Source organism: Bos taurus, chromosome 10 (genome assembly GCF_002263795.3).
Source record: "Bos taurus isolate L1 Dominette 01449 registration number 42190680 breed Hereford chromosome 10, ARS-UCD2.0, whole genome shotgun sequence".
Lineage (NCBI taxonomy): Eukaryota > Metazoa > Chordata > Mammalia > Artiodactyla > Bovidae > Bos > Bos taurus.
The window spans coordinates 35,145,993-35,153,968 of record NC_037337.1 but is presented as its reverse complement, the minus strand read 5'-3'; the positions used below and the strand labels follow the sequence as shown (position 1 = coordinate 35,153,968).

Here is a 7,976-nt window from a genome sequence, read left to right as displayed (position 1 = left end):
GCAAAGGCCTGGAAAAGGTCAGTTTTCATTCCAATCCCAAAGAAAGGCAACGCCAAAGAATGCTCAAACTGCCACACAATTGCACTCATCTCACATGCTAGTAAAGTAATGCTTAAAATTCTCCAAACCAGGCTTCAGCCGTACATGAACTGTGAACTTCCAGATGTTCAAGCTGGTTTTAGAAAAGGCAGAAGAACCAGAGATCAAATTGCCAACATCTGCTGGATCATCAAAAAGATCAGGAAGTAACAGTTAGAACTGGACATGGAACAACAGACTGGTTCCAAATAGGAAAAGGAGTACGTCAAGGCTGTATATTGTCACCCTGCTTATTTAACTTATACGAATAGTGCATCTTGAGAAATGCTGGGCTGGAGGAAGCACAAGCTGGAATCAAGATTACTGGGAGAAATATCAATAACCTCAAATATGCAGATGACACCACTCTTATGGCAGAAAGTGAAGAGGAACTAAAAAGCCTCTTGATGAAAGTGAAAGAGGAGAGTGAAAAAACTGGCTTAATGCTCAACACTCGGAAAATTAAGATCATGGCATCTGGTCCCATCATTTCATGGCAAATAGATGGAGAAACAGTGGAAACAGTAGCTGATTTTATTTTTCTGGGCTCCAAAACACTGTAGATGGTGATTGCAGCCATGAAATTAAGACTCTTACTCCTTGCAAGGAAAGTTATGACCAACCTAGATAGCATATTAAAAAGCAGAGACATTACTTTGCCAACAAAGGTCCATCTAGTCAAGGCTATGGTTTTTCCAGTGGTCATGTATGGATGTGAGAGTTGGACTGTGAAGAAAGCTGAGCGCTGAAGAATTGATGCTTTTGAACTGTGGTGTTGGAGAAGACTCTTGAGAGTCCCTTGGACTGCAACGATGTACAACCAGTCAATCCTAAAGGAGATCAGTCCTGGATGTTCACTGGAAGGACTGATGTTGAAGCTGAAATTCCAATACTTTGGCCACCTGATGCGAAGAGCTAACTCATTGGAAAAGACCCTGATGGGAAAGATTGAGGGCAGGAGGTGAAGGGGATGACAGAAGATGAGATGGTTGGATTGCATCACTGACTCGATGGACATGGGTTGGGTGAACTCCGGGAGTTGGTGATGGACAGGGAGGCCTGGCATGCTGCGATTCATGGGGTCACAAAGAGTCGGACACTGAACTGAACTGAACTCACATCCATACATGGCTACTGGGATAACCATAGTTTGACTAGATGGACCATTGTCAGCAAATGTCTCTGGTTTTTAATATTCTGTCTAGGTTGGTCATAGTTTTTCTTCCAAGGAGCAAGCATCTTTTAATTTCATGGCTGTAGTCACCATCTGCAGTGATTTTGGAGCCTCACCCCCCCCCCCCCCAAATATGGTCCAAAGCTCCTGTCTTATTAATAGGTTAGACTGCTGAGAAATACAAATACCCTCTTGCATGAACACAGTTGGAGGTTCAGGGAAAGCTAGGCTCCTAGGGCTCCCTGCACAGGCTCAGTTCAATTCAACGTTCTGCCTTTGACTAACTGTGTGACCTTGGACATCTTACCTAACCTTTAGGTGTCTGCTGCAAACTGTCAAATAACAGAACCCATTTTATAGGGTTATTGTGAGGCTTAAATATATATAAACTGTATAGAACAGCACCAGACACATAATCGCCCCCAGTACATGTTAGCTATTTATGACCTACAGTTCTTTGCCCACTTCCTCTGAGCTCTCACTCTTCAACTACAGCAGGCCTGTGTCTCTGGGGTGAGAGCACATGAGAAACATTTTGTTCTTTGGTACATTCAACTTTCAAGGGAGCTGTGGCCTAGTTTATCACAGCACAGACCCGTTGTGTTTTGAAGGCAGGATTTTTGAGTGTTTTTGTGGTAAATTTTTTTCCTGCTTGTGTTTCATGTTGGCAATAAAAAAAAAAAAAAGGCAAAACTAGTTTGCTTTTCTTCATTGTTGCCAGCTGATGATCAGGGTTGATGACTGCCAGGCAGACCGAGGGCCAGCCTCTTGTTTATTTTTAAAATCTCCATTTCACAAAAGCCAGTGGCTACTTTTCAGCTTCTTCACTGACTTTTCAGGAGATGATCTGCATTTATCCCAGGGCTACAGAGGGGTCTGTGCTCTCTTCAGGTTCCTGGACTCTGAGTTTCTTGTCTCTGTAATCTCCCTGCCTGGACTGTCTGGGCAGGTAGTGGGCACTCATGGGGTCTTTCTGGAATGAAGGAAGGAAGGAAAGGAACCCACATTCAGGGCATCCCAAGCCTGTTTCTCCTGCTGCTGCTAAGTTGCTTCAGTCCTGTCCCACTCTGTGCGACCCCATGGACTGCAGCCCACCAGGCTTCTCCGTCCATGGGATTCTCCAGGCAAGAACACTGGAGTGGGTTGCCATTTCCTTCTCCAATGCATGAAAGTGACAAGTCAAAGTGAAGTCCCTCAGTTGTGTCTGACTCTTAGCAACCCTATAGACTGCAGCCTACCAGCCTCCTCTGTCCATGGGATTTTCCAGGCAACAGTACTGGAGTGGGATGCCATTGCCTTCTCCTCAGGGGGGCACAAATTTCTCTGGTCCAGAGCAGAGAGAGGTTCGGTGCTTTCTTGGCAATTTGTTTCATCACCAAAAGCAAGGATTTTGACAATGGAGGAATATCAAGAACTCCCAGTCTCACAGTTTCCTCAGTTCATTGCCAGTAACTTCTGAAAGAAGCCCAGTGGGTTAGTCCAGGGTACCTGCCTTCTTTACCTCTTGACCTCAGTGTGGATATTTTTACCAGGCAGCCTCTGGGGCTGTCTCTCCCCCTGCCCCCCATCTAGTGTCACCCCATGACCGAAATGACTGACTGCCTTCATTCTATCCTGTTACATCACCATGACTCATTTTTTCTTGAGAAATGGTGCTTGCTTAAAGCAAGTGCTAACTGGCCTGGGTTTAGAAGGGTCCTTCACTGGATTAAGCAAGTGATATTACTATCTTATTTATATTGCTTTCTCGTGGGTGATTATTTAGTTTAGACTTTCTCTGAGGCAGGAATGGCTAAATTGTCTGCAAAGAACATTTTGTTTCCCAAATAGGAATTCCACGGCCACCACTTATCTCAGCAGGAACCATATATTTGTGACGACACAAACCAGATTCTTCTCAAACTGTGTAATTTTATTGGAATTTTCTGCAGTTCCTACGGTAACTTAATACTGACGTTAGGTTTCTTTCCTTGATGATACCCTACAGTCTCCTCTTGGAGCTTGGATGCTGACAAGAGATGCTCAAGCTGGCTGAACAATATAGAATGAAAGTTTGTAAGTGGAGAAGGCCCCACCTAGATTAAGAAACACTGAGATGTATGTTTGAGTGGGATGGGAAAATGTCCCAAATGGTTATACATTGGATTCAGCTAGACCATTTGGATTACATTTATTTACATGGAGAATGATAATTAGGGGGAGTTTGGAACCCCATTTCAGCAGGCTCATGGGCTCATATTGTTGATCCACGTCAACAATATCTTGTTGATCCACAAGATTAAAAACCTCTGATCTGTCAGATGCTTATTTTACAGATAAAGAAACTGAGGGGAATTGATGTATTTACACAGTCAATAAGTGTCAGAGCCAGAATTAGAGTCTCATTGTGATATATTCTTCCTTTCCACCAGCACTTGCTCAGGCAGGTCAGCACCCCCATCTACCCTCCATGTGGCTCTATTATCATTAACTGCTCTAAAGTACCCTGGGATACAGAGATCAGATAGAAACCATCTACATCTGGTGCAAGTTTTATTCAGGAGCCCATCCCTTCAGTTCTAATCAAGATTAGGTTCTTCTTGGCTAAAGGAAGCTGAGCTTGTCCTGATCTTTCCTTTTTCACTAGTCACTCCTCTCGACCTCACTCCCTTTCCCAGGACCCTGGTCCTCAGAGCCAGCCATATGGATCTATGGGATCAGCCGGGTCCAGCTGACTTCAGTGCTGGTTACAAGCCCAGGTCCAGGCAGAGGCAGAAGAGAACTTGGCTAGAGGGAAAGTGGGGGTTTGCACTCAGTGTTAACTGGGAAGACTGCTTCAAGCTATCCAAGCTCCAGAAAACTGTAGCAAAGCATAACAGAGCAGCTACACCCAGGTCAAGTGCTGGGAGCGGCAGGACACCCCCAGCCCCAACTGCATCTTTCCTGAGTGAGCTGTCAGACAGTGTTGCTAAAGACCTGGGCTTAAGTACCCAGCTGTGATGCCCTGGCAACTGGTTGGAGGGTGGAGGCCAGATGGCCAAGTTCTTGGGGGTAGAAGAGAGCCCCAGGCAAGGCCACCACGAAGGCCCAGGAGCTCTCATCCTTGGGATGGGATTTCTCTGCCTGCAGCTAGGGTTTCCAGGCACAGAAACTGATGTAGGTAATAGCATTTTGTCTTTAAAGAAGAAATGACTCCAACTTAAAAAACAAGTTTTAGTTTTGATTTTGTTTCAAAAACCAAAAAACTAGGTCTAAAAAGCTGCTCAGGCACAGACTAAACTTCTGTTTTTCTAGAAATTTTGGCTGCTCAAGTTATGAGTTTCAGATTTTATTTTTGGTCATAATCTAAATGTTTGAATAATAATAATAATGGTAGTGTTGATTGTGCTAGCGCATTTTATGATAATCTTGACAAAAATCAAGAAAAACAGCCCATATCCTCACAAAAATGTAATTTTATTTTGAAATACTCAAAGTCAGAAAGATCAAATGATTCCTCATGAGAAAGTGGCCAAGCTAGGCTTGAAGCCTCAGCTTGTTAGACAAGACAGCTATTCTTAGGACTCTTAAAATGCCCCCTGGCAGCCACCCACTGTTTGCCTTGAATGTTTAAGAGGAAGGGGGGCATCAATAAACTCACACAACGTTAGTATTTGGATTCAGAATGGTTAGAATTACATCATACCCTGCAGTCTCAATGTGTTTTTAATTTAGTTATCTCATTTGTCTTTTCTAACCAAGTCACTCTATCCTATTCCTATGCTAGAGAAGAGGATCAGACCAGATCAGTCACTCAGTCGTGTCCGACTCTTTGTGACCCCATGAATCGCAGCACGCCAGGCCTCCCTGTCCATCACCAACTCCCAGAGTTCACTCAGACTTACGTCCATCGAGTCAGTGATGCCATCCAGCCATCTCATCCTCTGTCGTCCCCTTCTCCTCCTGCCCCCAATCCCTCCCAGCATCAGAGTCTTTTCCAATGAGTCAACTCTTCGCATGAGGTGGCCAAAGTTTGAAAAAGCTGAAACTGGAGTTTCAGCTTTAGCATCATTCCTTCCAAAGAAATCCCAGGGCTGATCTCCTTCAGAATGGACTGGTTGGATCTCCTTGCAGTCCAAGGGACTCTCAAGAGTCTTCTCCAACACCACAGTTCAAAAGCATCAATTCTTTGGTGCTCAGCCTTCTTCACAGTCCAACTCTCACATCCATACAAGACCACAGGAAAAACCATAGCCTTAACCAGACGAACCTTTGTTGGCAAAGTAACGTCTCTGCTTTTGAATATGCTATCTAGGTTGGTCATAACTTTCCTTCCAAGGAGTAAGCGTCTCTTAATTTCATGGCTGCAGTCACCATCTGCAGTGATTTTGGAGCCCAGAAAAATAAAATCTGACACTGTTTACACTGTTTCCCCCTCTGTTTCCCATGAAGTGATGGGACTGGATGCCATGATCTTAGTTTTCTGAATGTTGAGCTTTAAGCCAACTTTTCCACTCTCCACTTTCACTTTCATCAAGAGGCTTTTGAGTTCCTCTTCACTTTCTGCTATAAGGGTGGTGTCATCTGCATATCTGAGGTTATTGATATTTCTCCCGGCAATCTTGATTCCAGCTTGTGTTTCTTCCAGCCCAGCGTTTCTCATGATGTACTCTGCATATAAGTTAAATAAACAGGGTGACAATATACAGCCTTGACGAACTCCTTTTCCTATTTGGAACCAGTCTGTTTTTCCATGTCCAGTTCTAACTGTTGCTGCCTGACCTGCATACAAATTTCTCAAGAGGCAGATCAGGTGGTCTGGTATTCCCATCTCTTTCAGAATTTTCCACAGTTTATCGTGATCCACACAGTCAAAGGCTTTGGCATACTCAATAAAGCAGAAATAGATGTTTTTCTGGAACTCTCTTGCTTTTTCCATGATCCAGCGGATGTTGGCAATTTGATCTCTGGTTCCTCTGCCTTTTCTAAAACTAGCTTGAACGTCGGGAAGTTCACGGTTCACATATTGCTGAAGCCTGGCTTGGAGAATTTTGAGCATTACTTTACTAGCATGTGAGATGAGTGCAATTGTGTGGTAGTTAGAGCATTCTTTGGCATTGCCTTTCTTTGGGATTGGAATGAAAACTGACCTTTTCAAGTCCTGTGGCCACTGCTGAGTTTTCCAAATTTGCTGGCATAGAGAAGAGGAAAGTTCCTTATTATTAGAAGCTCAAGAGGTGACTTGCCTGAGGCCACACTCAAGAGGCAGAGAATACACTCACATCTCACCACCAGCTCTTGGGTCTACTTCCCCCTCCATTATACCAAACTGTCCTTCCCTGTGATAAGCACCATGGAGCAAATTGTAGAAATTGACCAACAAGGGACCCCGCCTCCCTTGGTCCACACTCTTTACAATTCCATTTTGCTGCTCTTCATTAAGAAGTGGAAGGAAATTGGGTCATACTTGTAGTGATGTGGGTGAACCTTGTTGTTCAGTCGCTAGGTCAATTCCAGCTCTTTGTGACCCCATGAACTGCTACATGCCAGGCTTCCCTGTCCTTCAGAACCTAGAGTCTGTCATACAGAGTGAAGTAAGTCAGAAGGAGAAAAACAAATATCATTTATTACTGTATACATACATATATATATATATATATATATATATGGAATCTAGAAAAATGGTACTGATGAGCCTATTTGTAAGGCAGGAATAGAGATGCAGGAAGAAGGAAATGGCAATCCACTCCAGTATTCTTGCCTGGGAAATCCCATGGACAGAGGAGCCTGGCGTGCTCTAGTACATGGGGTCACAAAGAGTTGGACACGACTTAGTGACTGAATAACAGCAACAAGCAGAGACGCAGATGTAGAAAATGGACTTGTGGACATAAGCAGGGAAGGAAAGGGTGGGAAGGAGTGGGTGGGATGAATTGAATTGCATTTGCATGCAAGCAAATGGGTATTCCTTTAAGCATTTTGGGGTGGTTTGTGACACAGCTATGGATGACAGATGCACACTGGCCACTGGCTTTGGTACTTTGAGACTGCAAAGTGACTAAGATACATGCTCTTCTTTTGGAGCTTGTCAATTTATGTTCCAATCTACTAATTTTGTTCATATCATTAATATGCAAGGAGTAATAGTTTTAGGACAGGCCAGGTGAAAATGACAATTGAGATGCATTGGGGAAAGGTGTCCATTTATTTTCCTGGACTACTTTGTTGACCGTCATCCTGATTTAGACTCTCCCCCTTGCCCTAACCCTGGCCATCATTCTAACACAACTCCTCCCCTACCCTATTCAACTGAAGCAATTTTTCATGACTGGTTGGACACAGAGCAGACAGGCAAAACACAAGATTATCTGGATAGTAAGCTCTGAGTGTTTTCTTAGGTATCTGCATGCAGTGTGGGATAGGGAGGAAGCTGGGCCTGAGGTGAGGGAGAAGGTGATGCCAGATCCACTTCTTATTGTTAACCCACAGTGTGTTTTCAGACAGTCCCGTCATCACACAGAGCCCTGGGGGTGAAGATAAGCTGTTGAATTAAAGGTATTCCTTTGTAACATGAACCCAGCCCACCTTGCCCTACGAGCCTTGTGATTCTGAAAATCTCCAATGAAGGTTTCAGCCAGGCTCTCCCAGGTTGGCTGAGTACCACGGCCCTTGGCAGCTTGCTGGTGGCACCTCCTTGAGAAAGAAAAGCATGTCCTGAGTGGCAATGGGGTTTGCAGGCAGGTTATTTGAGAAATGTCCTTTTGGA

The 7,976-nt window shown here is 44.2% G+C and overlaps 1 long non-coding RNA gene across 1 annotated transcript in view; it reads left to right on the top strand.

Moving 5' to 3' along the window:
* The first annotated feature begins 2,947 nt into the window (after positions 1-2,947).
* Positions 2,948-7,976, top strand: part of LOC112448559 (uncharacterized) — a 111,449-nt gene continuing 106,420 nt past the window's right edge. The window contains exon 1 of the long non-coding RNA XR_003036957.2: positions 2,948-3,307. This is a non-coding gene — a long non-coding RNA (uncharacterized lncRNA). The remainder of the gene's footprint in view (positions 3,308-7,976) is intronic.